The 19,428-nt window shown below is 35.7% G+C and overlaps 1 long non-coding RNA gene across 4 annotated transcripts in view; it reads right to left on the bottom strand.

Annotated features, from left to right (window-relative positions):
- LOC116471004 (uncharacterized) overlaps positions 1-19,428 on the bottom strand; it is a 172,658-nt gene that overhangs the window by 141,574 nt on the left and 11,656 nt on the right. For 2 of the 4 annotated variants that reach the window (XR_009214091.1, XR_009214090.1), the window contains exons 2-5: positions 19,231-19,343; positions 12,681-12,779; positions 3,924-4,045; positions 2,811-2,913 (exon numbers count right to left, since the gene is read on the bottom strand). This is a non-coding gene — a long non-coding RNA (uncharacterized LOC116471004). Of the gene's footprint in view, positions 1-2,810; positions 2,914-3,923; positions 4,046-12,680; positions 12,780-19,230; positions 19,395-19,428 lie in introns of all 4 variants that reach the window. The other 2 variants (XR_009214089.1, XR_009214092.1) reach the window with 2 other exon arrangements.

Genomic DNA, 19,428 nt, shown 5'->3' with positions numbered 1-19,428 from the left:
ACACAGTAAAATTCTTAGGTTTTTTTTTTTAGTATTCTTATTTTGTTAAGTGACTTTTATTGCCATTTTTGATCACTGTTTCTCAGCAGCACAAATTAAATCACACATATTTACTTAGAAGTTTTTGATTACTAAATAGACTAAGGATATACAAGTTGAATGACCAGAGTACATAATGTCTTCCTACAAAATTAAAGGTTTTAGTGTTTACAGCTTGAACAAGGAAAATTTCATTCCTTCCAATCTCCTCCACTCTCTCCCCATTTTATTTGAATTATTTAGTAAATATGCCACTCATTCTAACTCGGTATATTTCTATATATTCTAAAACAAGTAAAATCATTTAACAGAACCTAGTTAATACCAGAAATCTTAAGCTTCTTTTTAATATCTTCATTGTAATTCCTCAGTTAAAACTATAATATAATATGATAGTCAAAGAACATTTAACCTGTAATTAATAAAATCTCAGTAAATAGACAAAATATAAAATCAACTTATAGCCTGACATATTACTAAACGGGTAATGTGATAAATGAATGCTTTTCAAAGTGTAAACTACTGAACCATGTAAGAATGTGCCATTCTGACAATACTGGCCATTATAAGCTTTTTCATCAGCATTGCATGACATAGAATTACACAGCTTTAAAGTAAATGGAACTTTAAATATGATAACAAATGGGCTCCTCCTTTGATTTACTCTTCATAACTTTCAAGCAGAAGGGTCCTTTTCCAACTTTAGACTGATTACAACACAAGATCTCCTTAGGGAAAGTAATAGAGTTCTTAAGCTCCATTATACTCATTACTGAAATCTAATATTTATTTTTTAAATTCAGCTGTATAAACTTTGTGGGTAAATTTCCAATAATAAATGTTTGGTTTTTCAAAATGACAAAATTCCAGACACACATTATACATTGACCCCAAGAAACTAGTATAATTATGGTGAGACCTTGGGAAAGATACTGTTTTCCACACTGAATATTCCCTGAAAAGTGTATCAGCACTCCACTTGGGAATTCACGTTATCACCATTATCAGACCAACTGCTAGAATCACCTTTTCTTTTCTATTTAGCTTATTCATTCATTCATTCCACAAATGCTCATTAAGCTCCCACTCTTGCCAGGTATTATGCTAGAAACTGGGGATATAAAGATGAATTTAAAACATAGTCTTTGTACTTGCCCTTAAGAAATCTACAGTCTAGTAAGAAGAAGACATAAGTAAATAAGAACAATGAAATACGGGCTCTAGAAGAGATCTGCATCTTGGAAATTTCAGTGACAGAGGTCAGTAGAGGACTTCAAAGTGTTCACCAAGCTCAATCTTGAATGAAAGTTGGTACCTATCAGGAAGCAAAGGGGAAAGACTATAATTGTAAGAAGGAGAATATGAATGAAGACAAAAGTGCAAAATAGCTTATCATGGTAGGACAAATACAAGCTAGTCAGTTTAACTGGGGTTTAACATGTAAGAAGTACATGTTACATGTTGGATGGTAAGGGAAAAGGCTGCCAGAAGCCTCTTTCAAAAACATTTCATATTGATGGTTAGGCTAGTTATAATCAGGTGATGTCATGTACTTGTAGGATAAGGATCCTCTTCCTCATACCTAAAAGTAGTTTTGACTTCAGTGAGCATCAGTCCTACAAATTTTTGACCTTGGGATTTGTTTATACTGTAAAGAGGAAAAATTGAAAGATAATAACAATTACAAAAAAAAAAAAAAGGCAGGACACAAGCAAAGCAAGACTGTAAAGAAAATTTACTTTGACAACCTGACAATGGTGATAACTCAAGTGAAAGCAACTAAAGAGGGCCAAAGCAACATAAGTGACTGTAGCAAGTTACTTATATATACACACACATATATATACATACTTCATGATTACATAAGATTTGGTCAAATTATAAATGTAATTAGTACAGTAAAATGAAGTTATGATTATTAAATACTATCAAATTATATTGACCCTGAACTGCAGACAGCTATGTAGATATACTACTGACTCTTGTAATAACATTAAATATATAGAAGTCAAGCACTATGTCTCTGAAATAGCAAACTTGCAACAAGCATTAATGATGGCCACCCGTTGATCCACTAAATAACCTATTTGAAAATGGAAGATAATCGGTCCTGAAATTTCCTGATATCAGTAATACACTTTTTTTTTTTTTTTTTTGGAGACAGTCTTGCTCTGTCACGCAGGCCGGAGCGCAGTGGCGTGATCTCACCTCACTGTGACCTCCGCCTCCCAGGTTCAAGCGATTCTCGTGCCTCAGCTTCCCAAGTGAAGTGTGTTTAGTACAGACAGGATTTCAACATGTTGGCCAGGCTGGTTTCGAACTTCTAGCCTCAAGTGATCTTCTCGCCTCGGCCTCCCAAAGTGCTGGGATTACAGGCATAAGCTACCACACCCGGCCTAGTAATATATTTTTAAAATAAGTATACAACATATGTGATCAATATCACTCCTTTCTAATCAGTATGTATTCAAATAAGAGTCATGAATTAGAAGTTAGCTGGCATGTGTTATAAGGAATGAGAATGGAGATGACAGAAGCTAATCAAACAAATTTTAAGTATATTCACAGATAACAAATTATAACTTCCTTTATTTTTCACTGTTGTGTTGATTTCTTTGTCGTCCTCTGGGTTCAAGTAATGAAGCATCATGGTTCAACATCCCAATAATGTCTCATAAAACAAAGTTTAAGACAAATTGTTGTTTGATAACACTGCAAAGATAAAATAACATTAACATGATCTTTCATGTATGAAGATGACACCGACTCACCATCAATAGAGATGAGCTGCAAGTTGTTGTTCCATAGTTGAGATGGGCTTGCTGATCTAGCCAATTCTATTGCCAAAGCTCCACAGTGAATGGCAGCTTACATCTGTGAAATGATTATTACCAGTGGTCACAGAAAATAACAAAATAAAATGATCTATACAGAAATAAAACTTATGTCTTTGGTCCCAAACTACCATATTCTGATAAACTTTTAAAAAGTCACAGAAATGTATAAATACTGTATGATTCTTTCATTAAAAATTATACATGTAGTTACTCTGATCAATTCATTGTATTCTATATATTACTTACCTAAATATACAAATAATGAAAGCCTGACCCCCTACCTAAGAATGTTCTCAGCTATCTTAACTAAAACAAAGATTGTTTCTGACTTGCAAAATCAGAAGTGTATAATGATGATGCTCAAAACATGAAAGCATGCCAACTTTACATCCCTCATCACCAGTAGCAATAACTGAGGAAATTACAGAATATTTTTGTTAATTTTAGAAATATTCTCTATAGCATTAAATGTAATATGACTACAGCCAAAATTACTTTGACATTTCCTAGAATTCTGAAAAATACTTTCATGTTTTATGAAGAAAAAATATTTTATTTACTAGCTACAGTGTTCATTCTTGTTAATACCGAGGTTTTACAATAAAATAGTTCTACTGACTCCTGATATGGAATTTTATCAGTTTCTAGTTGAATCTCCTTCATAAAGCTGAGAAGCTGATAAAATATTACTGGAAGACATTGTTTGTAAGTAAAATTAATGTTACATGCTTCTTTATTATTTAAAAGAATAAGAAATTAGCTTAACAACTTAAAAATTAATAAGAAGCCATTAAAACGAGATATAAGTAAAACAAAATCACAATGCTAAGTGCCTATGATGAGCAAGGCACTATTTAGAGGTTCTGTGAACAAGTATAAAAATAACAAGGCATAGTACATAACCTCAAAGAAATCACAATTTAGATATTATTGAAACATTCTTCTTTCAGTTCTCCACAGTTGTTTACAAAAACAAACAGCTAGATTCTAACCCAGATCCTCTGTTAGGACAGGAAGGATGATGTGGAAAAGTACAGTATCACCTACCACGGCATGGTAGCTACCATAAGGATGCAGCTCTGGGGCTCCTCTTGCATATGGAAATAAGGAAATTTTAATAGAAATATTGAGAATATCTGCTGCAACCTGTGATGCAGGCCCACTGCCACCTGCAAACAAATAAAATTCATTCATTTTAAGACACCATATAAACATTTCCAGTCACAATTCTGTTTTAATGGGTCATGCAGCAAGTATATTCTCTTTAACAGCTTTCCATTATCATCCCCCACCAACTCACCAAAATTGGATGTCTTCCACTAGATTGCAAACTCCTAAAGTTCCTCTTCATTTTGGTTTCCAATTTCTACAATGCCTAGCCGAACAAATAACTCAGTCTAGTAAGAAATTAAGGTTAAAACTGGCTACTATAATACTCTGTAACCAGTTCTATAATAAGTTTTATAGAAAGTACTACAGATACTAAAAGGAAGGAAAAACTGGCTTTAAAGAATGAGTTGCTGCTGGACAGAGAGAAAAGTAGAGAAAAAGCATTCTTAGTGGAAGAAAGGTAAAAAGTTAGGGAGGTACAAAAGGACACACAATATTCTGAGAATTTCAAGTAGTTTTTTGGGAAAGCAGCAAATAAGAAGACAAAGGCAGGAGAAATATAGCGGAGATGACTTATATGCTAAAAAGCTGAACCTGTATTCTGACTAAAGGAGTGAAGACAGGAAAGTGAAGTGATCATTAAAAAGATCTTGGCAGCAGTACGAAAGATGTGAGGAAGAACAAGACTGAAGGCAATGGACTAAATCACACAAGACAAAGCTGGCTTGACCTAATGGTATATGGAGTTATGGTGACCCAACTCATCACCAGTGACCATTAGGTCTGTTACCCACTAAGTCTCAAATCCAGGTACGTATTTAGACAATACTACAGACACTAATTTATTTAAGAAAACTGTTTATGTAATATAATCTCAATAAAAAAATGGCAGGAATTTGACACAGGAATATCAACATGTGAAAATATTAATAATGAGTAGTAGGATTAGAGGTCATGTTTTTCTCCTTGTCATTGATATATTCCAAATGTTCTACATAATAAAATTAAAAATAAATTCTACAACAATTTCTTGAAGCTGTGATAGCTAAAACTTGCATTAACCCTAAAGAGCCTCACCCAGGATCCCATGACAATATAACTGAGCCTAAAGCCTTCTTCACCACCACAGCTCACTATCCCTAAAATATTTATTCCTGCATCAGGACTTTATGCCATGTTCTTTCTGCTTCTGTAGCACCCTCTGGCCCCGAATGCCCATCTAAATCTCAACTTCATCATACCACCAGTTACACTGATCTCATACATGCATTACCTGCTCCATACATTTTCACATCCAATCACATTTAATTTATTGAAAACCATCTTCAGGAGTTCTCCTGTTTGTTCTTCCTACAGTTTTTATATAAGAACAGTCTAGTGCAAGTCAGTCCTATTCCAAAGCAAATGTTCATACATGACCCATTTATGGACATATGCACATATGTTTTGGTAAACAAACTTACGTATATAACCATTACTAAAGAGTTTTCAAATCTATCTTCAGAAAAGTTGCCTACTGCTATGGGTTGAATTGTTTCCCCCCAAAATATGTTGTAGCCTTAACCTCCAACTCCTGTGAATGTGACCTTATTTGGAGATAGGATCTTTGCAAATAATCAAGACAAAATCATTAGGGTGAGCCCTAATCCAATGTGACTGGTATCCTTACAAAGAGGTAGATTTGGACACAGAGACAGACATGCACACAGGAAGAACACCACGTGAAGGCAGAGATCAGGGTGATAGACTGTAAACCACGGAATGTCAAAGATTGCCAGCAAATCACCAGAAGCTAGCAAAGAAGCATGGAACAGATTCTCCCTCATACCTCTTAGAAAGAACCAACACCTTGATCTCAGACTTCTATCCTCCAGAATTCAGAGACAATAGATTTCTGTTGAGTCAGTCACCCAGTTTGTGGTATTTTGTTATAGCCGCCATAGCAAAATAACACAACTACTAAGGGAAACCATGATTTCTTTCGCTGAAAGTCACTAAAAACAAAAACATTTGTAAGATAACAAATCAAAAAAATATCTTGCTATTCATTTCTCAGTCTGGTAGCAAATGTGCTATTTAATAGCTAAGCCAATCTAGTGCCAAAAACTTCTAAGAATAAACATGATTCATCCTTCATCCTATATAGTATCATTTACACAGACAGCGTCACATAATCAAACATTAGAGAATGTAATCATTCTATAGATATTAGGATAAGAGAGTAAAATGAAGTTATATAAATTTTTCTTGGTAATGGGTAGAGCTGCTTCGTGAATTTTCATGCTGTGAAAATGTGATCTGACCCATAATACAACCAAAACATAGTATAATGAGTTACTTGATGAGCAATAACATTGGTATAGACCAGGAATGGGCTCTGAAGTAACAGATACTTCAATTCAAATCCTCGCTCTGTCACTCTCTAGTTACAGGCATATCTTGAAGATATTGCAAGTTTAATTCCAGATCACAGCAATAAAGCAAACATTGCACAAAGCAAGTCACACAAATTTTGTTTCCCAGTGCACATAAAAGTTATGTCTACACTATAATGCAGTCTATTAAATATGTAATTACATTATGTCTAAAAAACTATGTACACACCTTAATTTAAAAATACTTTATTGCTAAAAAAATGTGAACGATCATCTGAGCTTTCAGTGAGATGTAATCTTTTTGCTGGTGCCTTGAAGTTGATGACTGCTGACTGATCAAGGTGGTGACTGCTGAAGTTTGGGTAGCTGCGGTAATTTCTTAAAATAAGACAATAAAGTTTGCCCCATTGATTGACTCTTCCTTTAATGAAAGATTTCTCTGTGGCATGCAATGCTGTTTGATAGCATTTTACCCACAGTAGAGCTTCTTTCAAAACTGGAGTCAATCCCTTCAAATCCTGCTGTTGCTTTATCAACTAAGTTTATATAATGTTCTAAATCTGTTATTACTTCAACAGTGTTCACAGCATCTTTACCAGGGTACATTCCATCTCAAGAAACCACTTTTTTTTCCTCATCCATAAGAAACAACTCATCCGTTCAAGTGTAATCATGTAATTGCAGCAATTCGGTCACATCTTCAGGCCCCACGTCTAATTATAGTTCTCGCTATTTCTACCACATCTGCAGTTACTTCCTCCTCCAAAGTCCTGAACCCCTCAAAGTCATCCATGAGTGTTGGAATCAACTTCTTCCAATATCTTGTCCATGTTGATATTCTGAGCTCCTCCCATGAATCGCAAATGTTGTTAATGGCAGCTAGAAGGGTGAATCTTTTCTAGAAGACTTTCAATTGACTTTGCCCAGATGCATGAGAGGAATCACTACATATGGCAGCTATAGCCTTATAAAATGTATTTCTTTTTTTTTTTTTTTCTGAGATGGAATCTTGCTCTGTCACCCAGGCTGGAGTGCAGTGGCACGATCTCGGCTCACTGCAACCTCCACCCCCTGGGTTCAAGCAATTCTCCTGCCTCAGCCTCCCTAGTAACTGGGATTACAGGTGTGCACCACCACTCCCTAGTAACTGGGATTACAGGTGTGCGCCACCATGTAGGCCAGGCTGGTCTTGAACTTCCGACCTCAGGTGATCCACCTGCCTCGGTCTCCCAAAGTGCTGGGATTACAGGCATGAGCCACCACTCTTAGACTCAAAATGTATTTCTTTTTTTTTTTTTTTTTTTTTTTTTGAGATGGAGTCTTGCTCTGTCACCCAGGCTGGAGTGCAGTGGCGCAATCTCGGCTCACTGCAAGCTCCGCCTCCCGGGTTCACGCCATTCTCCTGCCTTAGCCTCTCTGAGTAGCTGGGACTACAGGCACCTGCCACCACGCCCGGCTAATTTTTTTGTATTTTTAGTAGAGATGGGGTTTCACTGTGGTCTCGATCTCCTGACCTCATGATCCGCCTGCCTCGGCCTCCCAAAGTGCTGGGATTACAAGCGTGAGCCACCGCACCCGGCCTCAAAATGCATTTCTTAATTAATGAAACTTGAAAGTTGAAATTACTCCTTGATCTATGGGCTGTAGAACAGATGCTGTATTAGCAGACATGAAAACAATATGAATCTCCTTGTACATCTCACTCAGAGCTCTTGGGTGACCAGGTACACTGTCAAGGAGCTGTAATAGTTTGAAAGGAATCTTTTTTTCTAAGCAGCAAGTCTAAAACAGTGGGTTTAAAATATTCAATAAACTGTGATAAACACATGTGCTGTCATCCTGACTTTGTTGTTCTGTTTAAAAAGCAAAGGCATGGAAGATTTAGCATAATTCTTACAGGCCCTAGGATTTTTGGATTGGCAAATGAGCATTGGCTTCAACTTAAAGTCACCAGCTGGTTTAGCCTCTAACAAGAAGAGTCAGTCTATCCTTTGAGGCTTTGAAATCAGGCATTGGACTTCTCTGCTCTAGCTATGAAAGTCCTAGATAGCATCTTCTTCTAATAGAAGGCCATTTCATCTACATTGAAAACACGTTGTTTGTTGTAACCACTTTTGTCAATGATCTTAGCTAGATCTTCTGGATAACTTGCTATAGCTTCTATAGCAACACTTGCTGTATACTTATACTTTTATGTTCTGGAGACCACTTCTTTCCTTAAGCCTCATGAACCAACTTCTGCTAGCTTCAATCATTTTCTCTGTAACTTCCTCAGCCTTCACAGAATCGAAGAGAGTTAGGGCTTTGTTCTAGATTAGGCTTTCACCTAATATTGTGGCTGGTTTGATCTTCTACCCAGACCACTCACACTTTCTCTACAATAAGACTGTTTTGCTTTTTTATTGTTGGTTTTTTCCTTGGAATAACACTTTTAATTTCCTTCAAAAACTTCCTTTGCTTCCACAACTTGGATGTTTGACAAGAGCTTTTGGCCTGTGTTGGCTTTTGACATGCCTTCCTCACTAAGCTTAATCATTTTTAGCTTTTGACTTAAAGTAAAGGATGTGTGACTCTTCCTTTCACTTGAACACTTAAAGCCCATTTTAGCGTTATTAACTGGCACAACACTTTCAATCTTGTTGTGTCTCAGGGAACAGGGTGGCCCAAGGAGAGAAAGAGGAATGGCTGATTAGTGGAGCAGTCAGAATACACACATTTATCAATTAGCTTTGCTGTCTTCAATGGGCTCAATTTGTGGCACCTCAAAACAATTACATCAGTAATATCAAAGATCACAGATCACCCTAACAGACACTGTAATAATGAAAAAGCTTGAAATAGTGTGAGATTTACAAATTATGACACAGAGTCACTAAGTGACACATACTGTTGAAAAAATGGCACCAATAGACATACTATATACAGGGTTGCCACAAACCTTCAATTTGTAAAAAACGTAGTATCTGTGAAGCACAATAAAATGAACCACAATAAAACAAAATATGCCTGTATATGACTTGAGAAAATTACTTAACCATGTTTGAGCCTCAAACTCTTCATCAATAAAATGGTAGTTTCACATTTTATAAAAACTGAAGAAATTCGATGATATATGAAATGTGCTTAACATATATTAATAATAATAATAGGGCTTTACTATTTTTATTAAAAGGAATGTTTATAAATTAAGGATTTTTTTACACTTCTCTTGGGTAGGAAAAATAATTAAGCAAGCTCATGTAAGAACAAAAGTCTTGTTCACATATACTGTACACTAAATATTGCCTTTGGCTAGTTCCTGACTATAAAATGTAAGACTTTCGGAATTTTAAAACTATTTGTCAAAACTCAAAACACATTCAAAACCTAATCTTGGAACTAAAATACAAACACGATCTCAGTGACTTTTGGCTCTGTCGTTGACATTAGTTGGTATGCAGCTTTCAAAGATCTACAATACCACTCCTTTATTCCCTCAAATCTGTAAGCTTTCGCCAGTCCAGAAAAACTACCTTTACAATTTAGAGTTATATGAATGTAACTCAAATAGGATGGTATAATCCACTGAACCTTCTACCAGGAACTAGCAATGTGTTTGTTTATCTCTTTTAAATATAAATCTTGTAAAATATACATCTCAAAAATCAGCTAATTGAAGAAAATACATATTTTGAATTCACATACTTATTTTGAGAAATATTTAAATAATGCAAAACCCAACAAATCGCCAAATTCAAAAGGACCTTGTTATATCATGCAAACAATCTACACAAGATACAAATTATATTCCCATGTGAATTTCAATACCTGTGAACTGAAATTTGCTCCTATATCTACATATAAAGAAGTAGAAGAAATTGCACAATTAAGTCCAGAAAGACTGCAATTATTACGGAAAGAATGGTGGTATTTTTGTTAACTTCTTTATCTAAAAGAGCTATCTGATGGCCGGGCGCGGTGGCTCATGCCTGTAATCCCAGCACTTTGGGATGCCGAGGCGGGCAGATCACCTGAGGTCGGGAGTTCGAGACCAGCCTGACCAACATGGAGAAACTCCATCTCTACTAAAAATACAAAACTAGCCGGGCGTGCTGGCACATGCCTATAATCCCAGCTACTAGGGAGGCCGAGGCAGGAGAATCACTTGAACCTGGGAGGCAGAAGTTGCAGTGAGCCGAGATCGCGCAATTGCACTCCAGCCTGGGCAACAAGAGTGAAACTCCATCTCCAAAAAAAAAAAAAAAGAGCTATCTGCACTGGTCAAATTTGTTGGAAAATATATCAACAACCCACTTCTCCTTGTAAGAGAGATAACTATTCTTAGCATCTTTTTAAAAATTTTAGTGAGTTATAAAAACATGTTCAATGCTATAATAAGTTCAACAATATTAGCATCAGCATCAAAGCTAATCTATGGTCAAGACCAAACATAGGTATTTTTTTTTTAATATTTATGAAAACAGGCCAGGCGCAGTGGCTTACGCCTGTAATCCCAGCACTTTGGGAGGCCAAAGCAGGAGGTTCACTTGAGCCCAGGAGTTCAAGACCAGTCCAGGCAACAAAGTGAGACCCCGTCTCTACAAAAAATTAAAAAATTAACTGGGCATAATGGCTTATGCCTGTGGTCCCAGCTCTATATGCGACTGAGGCGGAAGGATCACTTGAGCCCAAGAGGTCAAGGCTGCAGTGAGCTGTGTTGACACCACTGCACTCCAGCCTAGGCAACAGAAACCCTATCTCAAAAAAAACAAAACAAATTTTATAAATATATTTATACACATATATATTTATGAAAACATGTTTTGCCTTTATTCTTAGTGTAGTTCCTAACTTTAAAACAGACTTTGTTCGTTGAGTTTTCGAAATATGAATGTGCTTTTTGCTCAGTTAAACAACATAAAGGTCACTTTTCAGAAAACAATGTTATTTGCAAGGAGATAACTAAATTGACACATTTAATTTAAACAAAATATTTTGAAGTATTAAGAAAAACTCTAAGACTTTTTTTAAGTACTGATTTAAAGTTAGCAAACATGGCTGGGTGTTATAGCTCACACCTGTAATCCCAGCACTTTGGGAGGCCAAGGTGGGAGAATCGCTTCTGGCCAGGAGTATAAGGCCAGCCTGGGCAACATAATGAAACCCATCCCTACAAAAAAAAAAAAAGAAAAGAAAAGAAAACAATAAGATAAAGTTAGTAAGTACCATATTCTATTTATTCAAGATACATACTAAATAATACTATAATTTGGGCTGTCCTCAAATTACAATTCCTATCTCCCAGGCTTCCTAGGCTGGAGTGCAGTGGCGCAATCTCAGCTCACTGAAGCCTTGACCTCCCCAGCTCAAGTGATCCTCCCACCTCAGCCTCCCAAGGAGATGGGTCCACAGGCACATGCCACCAAGCTGGGCTAATTATTGTATTCTTTTTGTAGAGGCAGGGTTTCACCATGTTGCCCAGGCTAGTCGCAAACTCCTGAGCTCAAGCAATCCATCCACCTCAGCCTCCCAAAGTGCTGGGATTACAGGCATGAGCCACCATACCGGGCCTCAATTCCAAGCATTTTTTCAAAAAGTGAACAGCAAGGAAAAATTAAATATATTTTCTTTTTATCTTAAAGTCCCAATATAGTAATATTAATAAAAATCACATGAATACATTATATTAAGAAAATATAATCTGTTAAATATTAGCAAAAGACCATACCAATTATTATGGATAGTAATTGGGGCAGCGAGTATGCCTTTATCTACTCCACATGCCTTAAGCATGATAAAAACTCAATAAATATGTGTTGAATATCTATACTTCGAGAATAATAAGCACAATAGTCACATAATTCTCCTAAGAATCAAATACAGAAAAATCTTAAAGAACTGGGCATTCAAAACAGGACATGAACAAATTTTTACATCACGCAAATCTAACATTGGTAAGAGAAAATTCTACCCCTTGTATCCACGAATTGTAAGTCACAGCTACAAATTATGTACTGGCTGTGTCAATGGAAAATACATAGCCAATGCTGGTTTTGAAATAATCTCAACTTGGTCTAAAGTGAAGTCATTAAGAACTGAGTAGAAATGGTGCATATATTTAAGCCCCTATAATCCTGGGATTATATATGGCCGAAAAAGTAAATTTACCACATTCTGTGTTATTTCTGTAAACACCACACCACATTTCTATGGAGAGCTATAATAAATAAGAAAGTGAGGTAACATATATGAACTACACAATGACTATATATTCTTGTGTTTCACTAGGGTCTCTGGTTTTAGCATTGCTGGTTTAGTGGTTAAGTCTCAATATTCTTACCGCCATCATCCTGGTTAATATTGTGGTCACGGAGAAAACAGGTTCATCATGGGCTAGTTTCATTTATCCACACCTTTTCTCTTGAGTTTCATCTACCTGCTGGAGAGACACAGGGAAATTTAATCAGTGGAAAAAATTCCTTATATTACAGATATTTGCCAGAATTTTCTATTAGACAAAGAGTTGCCTTTTGAAATATTCTCACACACACACCCTAAAGCAGCTTTCCCAGACAGAAATGAAAGAAAGCATATTTAGTAAGCGTGAGCAAATAAAGCAATGCCTAAATAAAAGGTGCACTGAATACTGGTATCTCGATTACATTAGATCTCTCCTCCCCAACTTAATATACCACGGAAATTTTCCTGTTAGAAGTTGCCTAACATGTAAGATAATTTGACCTAAAATACAGACAAATAAATGTGTTACCTGGTCTGCTTGTTAAAACACAACTACCAGGCCGGGTGCAGTGGCTCATGCCTGTAATCCCAGGACTTCGGGAAGCTGAGGTGGGCGGATCACAAGGTCAGGAGTTTGACACCAGTCTGGCTAACACAGTGAAACCCCATCTCTACTAACAATACAAAAAATTAGCCGGGCGTAGTGGCTGGCGCCTGTAGTCCCAGCTACCCGGGAGGCTGAGGCAGGAGAATGGTGTGAACCTGGGAGGTGGAGCTTACAATGAGTAGAGATCATGCCACTGTACTCCAGCCTGGGTGACAGAGCCAGACTCCGTCTCAAAAAAAAAAAAAAAACAAAAAAACAAAAAAAACAAAAAAAAACACAACCACCTTGAGAATACTTACAGTACAGACAAAGCTACTATTAGCAGCCTCATCCACCCTAAAGAGAATGGTTACTATTATAAGTTCCCAAGTATGCATTTGTAGAAGGAAGCAGTAGTTTATTAAACCAACTTTTTGATCTTGAAGCAACAGATTTGGGAAAAGATGGTTTTACAATAAAATATATAACTCCAACCTCCAGTTACATTGCTATTTTTTCATAGGACAGACATGGCACTGTGTGAATATTATGACTCAAGCTTAGTCATCTCAACTAAGAATGAATTAAATTCGTTAGAGTAAAAACCTGAAAGGGAAAGTACATGCATGTAATTCTAAGTTGCTATTTTTAGAATGGGGTTTTTCTCCAAAGAGATTTTAAAAGTGTATTTCCACATTATTTGTGCTATTTTCACTTTAGTACTCTGGTATATCGGCTACTAAATAGAAACAAGAAACAAGCCCATTTTCCAATAGAAGGTCATTTATGATTTGAACATAGCACAAACTACATAAAAAAGGGAAAGTAATTTATTAAAGACCTGCTTGCTAAAACACTGAATTTCAGAGACATATACATGTAAAAAGACACTTGTGTTTATGCCCATCCTATTTTCCTGATATTTAAAGAGATCAAAAAATTAACTGTAGAGTAAGAAGCCTATTGAAAACCTCATTATATCTAAACTACTTTCTTATATTTATTACATTATATCTAAATGGCTTTCCAGGGAAGTCCAGAAAATACAGAAGAGCTTCACAGGCTCTGTAGCAGCTTCACAGGCTCTGTAAGCAGCTTCCAGGCTAATAGGGCTTCCGTGGTTTTTCCCTACAGAAAAGATAGTCTGAGAAAAAAAATCTCTGTTTCTCTATTCTCTCTCCCCACTCCTTCTTAAGAATAATCAGAAAAAAATGACAGGCAATGTGGAGTGAGGAAAAGACAAGCTGAATGGAAGTCAGGAAAACTGAGTTTTATTCCCTGCTCTGTGACATATTATATAGTCTTGGGCAAGTGACTTAGCCTTTCTTGGCCTCTGTCTTTTGTTGTTTCATTTTGTTTCATATGGAACACAAGAAGCACTGAAAAAAATGTTTTAATTACACCTAGAGAGACAGCAGAGACCATAGAGGCCTACCCCCAACTTCACAGGTGAGGACACTAAAACAGAGAAACATGCCCAGTCATAGGTGATTAGATTAAAAGACTTCTAACAACAGTCACAGCTCCAACATTTAAAAAATTATTTATTTAAAAAGACAAGTTATTTATGTCAAATTTTTCGAACATGTAAAAAAAAGTAACTAAGTAGCAAAAAGGATGATAACTGCCAAATTTAGGATAATTATCTCTTCAAGAAGCCATAAAGAAATATATTCTGGAAGGCTTCAATTGTACTGTTAATATTTTATTTCTCAAACTGGGTTTGGTGTACATGGATGCTTATTTTTCTTCATATACCATTTTGTATGAAATACTTTCTAATCTTTTTTTATGTAACCACCAAAACATCTTTAATCAAAAGGTAAAACAAATGAAAACACTTCTCTGGAACTTTAAAGGTCAATGAAAATAGTTGTGTATGGTTTCAAATATTCTCCTGCTGAGTTTAAAAGGTAAATATCACTGTGTCCCCCAATATAAGAAAAAAAAAGTGTAATGTGCTAAAAATATATATATATAACTATTTCTAATCTAACTTAGTAAAATATAAAAGTACTACACAAATAGCACAAAACACAAAATAAATTTTATTACTAATAGCATGATAAACCCATTTAAGACTATTGAGAGACATACTTAACAATTTGTACTTTAAATACATTCAAGAGTCACATCTAGTAGCCTAGTGTTTCATCATCAGATTGCTGGTTGTTTTTATTGAAACAAATAAGAACTGCAATAATTTACCTAAAGTAAGCAAAGGCCTATCTAAATATCTACATAGAACCTATGTGTAAAAACTAAGTGCCTTCAAAATATCTGAAATTTTCCAAGAAAGTACAGGTCATTCAGCAAAATATATTTACTGTATACTACCATAATAGCTATTTAATTGTTATCATTATGATGTAGATATATAATGGAAACAGATGTTCCTTTTCCCTTTCAGCAAAGGAAAGGAAAAGCATAAACTTGCTGATATTGCATAGACTACCACCATAGCACAATGCAGGAAAAAAGACATTAGCACATGACAATATTAGTTTTTACTACACAACTAATTGCATAAAAAGTATAACTTGAGATCATTAAATCAATATAATTTTCAGCACTACAGAAGAGAAACAAATAGATTTGTATAACCAGCCTATTTCACATCTGCAGTTGGGAAAATACTTCTGACAGATTAAATATATGCAAAACGTTACCACTGCTTTCAGAACACAAGGAAAAGAGTGTTGTTCGGTTTTCTTTGCTCATGTAACATGAATTAGAATGATGCCTCTACAGAGGAATTTTTTTTAAGTACCAGTATAAATTGGTAGATCCTTTCTGGAAAACAATTGGGCAATCAATATCAAGAACCTTAAAAAACAGTCTATATTCTCAATCTAAGTAATTTCTCTTTTAATAACATATTGTAAGGAAATAACCATAGGGATGGCTAAAGATTTATTTAAAATGTTATTCATTACAATGTAGTTTATACTAATGGAAAATTAAAAATCTGAGTTGTCTAATAGAGCAATAATTAAAGTAGATATGTTAAAACATTATAGAATCAATATAAATGACTTTAATAATTTTAATCATGTTACATTAAATGCTTAGAGGAATAAGGTTTAGAGAAAACATACAAAATGGCATTTCTAATTTTTGTAAATTCTGTCTTATGGGCATATACTACTTCTTTTATCAGAAAAAGTTATTTTTTCTTTAAACAGTTCTATTTCTATGATCTGATATTCTCAGTCCAAAGTTTCTAAAATTCTTTGGGCAAAAGAGTCCTATAAATGTTTACAGTTAAATTGACTTAAAGTTATGTTGATATGTGATTTGATCCTGAAATCTGGCACAGAAAAAGAAGTATTTGTCAATCACACAGACAACACCTTTTTTTTTCCTGGGTTAAACGGAATCCTTACAAATTAGGGAAAACTTTTATGGAACAAACATTACAAATGCTTCCTTAAGATCTATTAATATGATATGTAGTATGTTGCTAATTCAAGGAAATTTTCAATTACAAATATTTGTAAAGCAAATGAAGTAGCCTATTGATTGCTGTTTCAGTATGCCAGTAAAAAAGTTTGCCATAGCTTTCCTAGGACTCTTAGTTTCCTGATTTTATTTTTACAAGAAGAAGCTGATTTGTCTTAGGCTATTACTGTCTATTACTTCTAGAAGTCTTGAGGAAAGGTGGGAAGCAGCAAATTCTGGCAATCTGCCTAAAGAGAAATCAATGAAACAAATTAATCCTTTGCAGGCTGCAATGACACAGTAATCCATCATTCAGAGCTGCTTTTATATACCAAATCAGAGAGCAGAGGAAAAGAGCCCTGGGGGATATCACAGGCAACAACTTACACCAACACTGGGAAAATACTGAGGAATCAGTTTATTTAAAGAGGATAGATTTCAGTTGATTGCCTATTTCATCAAATAAAGATTTTTCTTCCACAGTGTGGTGAACCCAAGGGCCAGTGACTGTATCTTCAGAATTCAGTACCATCTATGTTGGCTGACACCAATAGGAGATGAATGTTTTTAAATAATTAGCATCATTAATCAGTATGGTCAAATATCTGGGTAAAATAAATATTACTTTGTCCATCCAACTACAAAGTGTTATACACGGTCCTTATTTTCACCAGAAACTAGGTGTAAATTTACCCACTAATCTACAACTTAACTGACTAATTCCTGGTAAACCGTATTTGAGGTACTTCTTCACACATAAAATGTAACCATTTAAGATATATGTTACTTCCTAATGCTGTGTTAAGTTTAAAGACTTAAAATTTTTAATTCAAGCTCTTGTGTAAATTCCAGCAAGCAAGTCAGATTATAAACAAATGACTTATTTTAAAATGATAAATAATTCTTTTGCTCATAATGTAGTTGACAGTGTTGGAAGATAAATGTGGTTTTCTTTTACAAATAAACTTATAATAAATGTACAGCAGTATATTCAAACTGAGTATATTTATTTATACTTATACAAAAGCCTATGTATTTAAATTTATTTGTGCTTCTGTAGAAAGTTATGCACCTTACTATGTCTTACCAGAATAATGCATTCTAAGTAGAAGTATATTTCCTTGATGAAAACTAACGGCAAGAACTACAAAGTCACAGTGCATTACTACTCTAAATGCATGCATCATATTTATGGTTAAATGTGAGAAGTTAGTAAAAGAAAAGAATTTTCAAGATTATAAACCAGAGAAAACTTGACACAAGAGTCCCTGAAATGTTAAAACCCCAGAATACCCAGTCACAGATCCAAAACAGAAAAAGAAGATTAAATAAATGCTAACTAGTCAATTTTTGAGTGGCATGTTCGATTCTGAGGTCCGTGGCCATATGATAACAATTCCTGGCCATGCTGATGCATTTTTAATTCAATGCATGGATCTAGTATTTATTGATTTAATAAGGTTAGAAGAATTACATTGTTGCTGCTACTGATGAACTGTCAGCAATTTAATCCAGTGAAATCTTACACAGAAATGTTTATTTTAGGGGAGAACAAGAGAGGAACAACAGCCATGTAAATTAATTCCTTTACTATCCTTGACAGTGACAAGAGCAAAATCCTTCTTTTCTAGACTGCTTTGGGCTCCAAACATTTTCTTTGATTAAAGATGTACCAGCTGATTGAGCTTATGGTGAAAAAGCTGCAGGATAGCCTTGTAGGTACACCTTAAAAATTAGGAAAAGCAATGACTTTCTCCCAGTATCCACTCCAGCCTCTCCTCATAGGTTTCAGGTACACACACACACCCACACGCCTCAACCCTTACCTTGTCACCTAACAAGGTTTCAACGAGGCTGTCAGCGATTTCCTCTCTCTGGACCCTAAAATTTCCCACAGCATCATTAGTACACAGGAAGACAGAAGAGAAGGGAGAAAATAGAAAATTAACTTTCTTAAAAGCAATTCGGCCAAGAGAGGCTTTAAGGGCTATGTCAAAGTAAGGAGGTATTACAAGATCCAGAATCAGAAAGGGGGGTTAAAAAGGAGGTATTACAAGATCCAGAATCAGAAAGGGGGGTTAAAAAATTCACAAAAGTTGCTGAAACAAACACTTGGGGACTATTAGAAAGCTTTTTGCACTGCTGCACTACCCTGCTCCTGGGCTTATCTCCCCAACCTGGACACCTGGGAAGCATGCTGTGCTTCAGCGCTTCCCTGACTTTGAAGAAATGGAGCGCTGGTGGTGCTGCTGCGGAGGTCAGTAAAACTATGCTAATTGGTGAACCTAATTGCTTCAAGCAGTCCTGCCTCTAAACATGGAGAGAGCACAGATGATGGAGTCAGTCTGTTCCTGATAAAATGAAGAACCACTGAATTAAATTCCCAAGGAAGGCACTATAGAAGTTTCCACAGTGTAACCAAATGACTTCACCTATGCTATTACCTCTAAGATGACATCTTTGAAAGAAAGCAGACCCCAGTCGGGCTCCATATTCATAAATTGGCTGAGCTTAGGCCAGTGAATCTGGATTTATTTTAAAAGGTTTTTTCATCCTTCCAATCAAATGAAGTCATTTTTAATTAGATGCTTTCTGTTAACAATGTCACTCTTCTCCACATTACCTGCTCACACTTGCAGCGCCTCTAGTGCAACATCTGGAGCACGAGTCCCCTGCAAGCAGTCCTCCCAACAGATTGGCTAGAGGATGGTAGTATTTCCGTTTCTCAGTCCCTGTCTGAAGGAAGATCCCATTCAGCCGGCTGATGGCGCGGGACATATCAACTCTCTAAATTGAGAGATTACAAAACAATCTCTAGAAA

This window comes from Hylobates moloch, unplaced genomic scaffold (genome assembly GCF_009828535.3).
Source record: "Hylobates moloch isolate HMO894 unplaced genomic scaffold, HMol_V3 SCAFFOLD_6, whole genome shotgun sequence".
NCBI classification, from domain to species: Eukaryota; Metazoa; Chordata; class Mammalia; order Primates; family Hylobatidae; genus Hylobates; species Hylobates moloch.
Note: the sequence above shows the minus strand (reverse complement) of the source record. Positions and strands in the feature narration are given on the sequence as shown.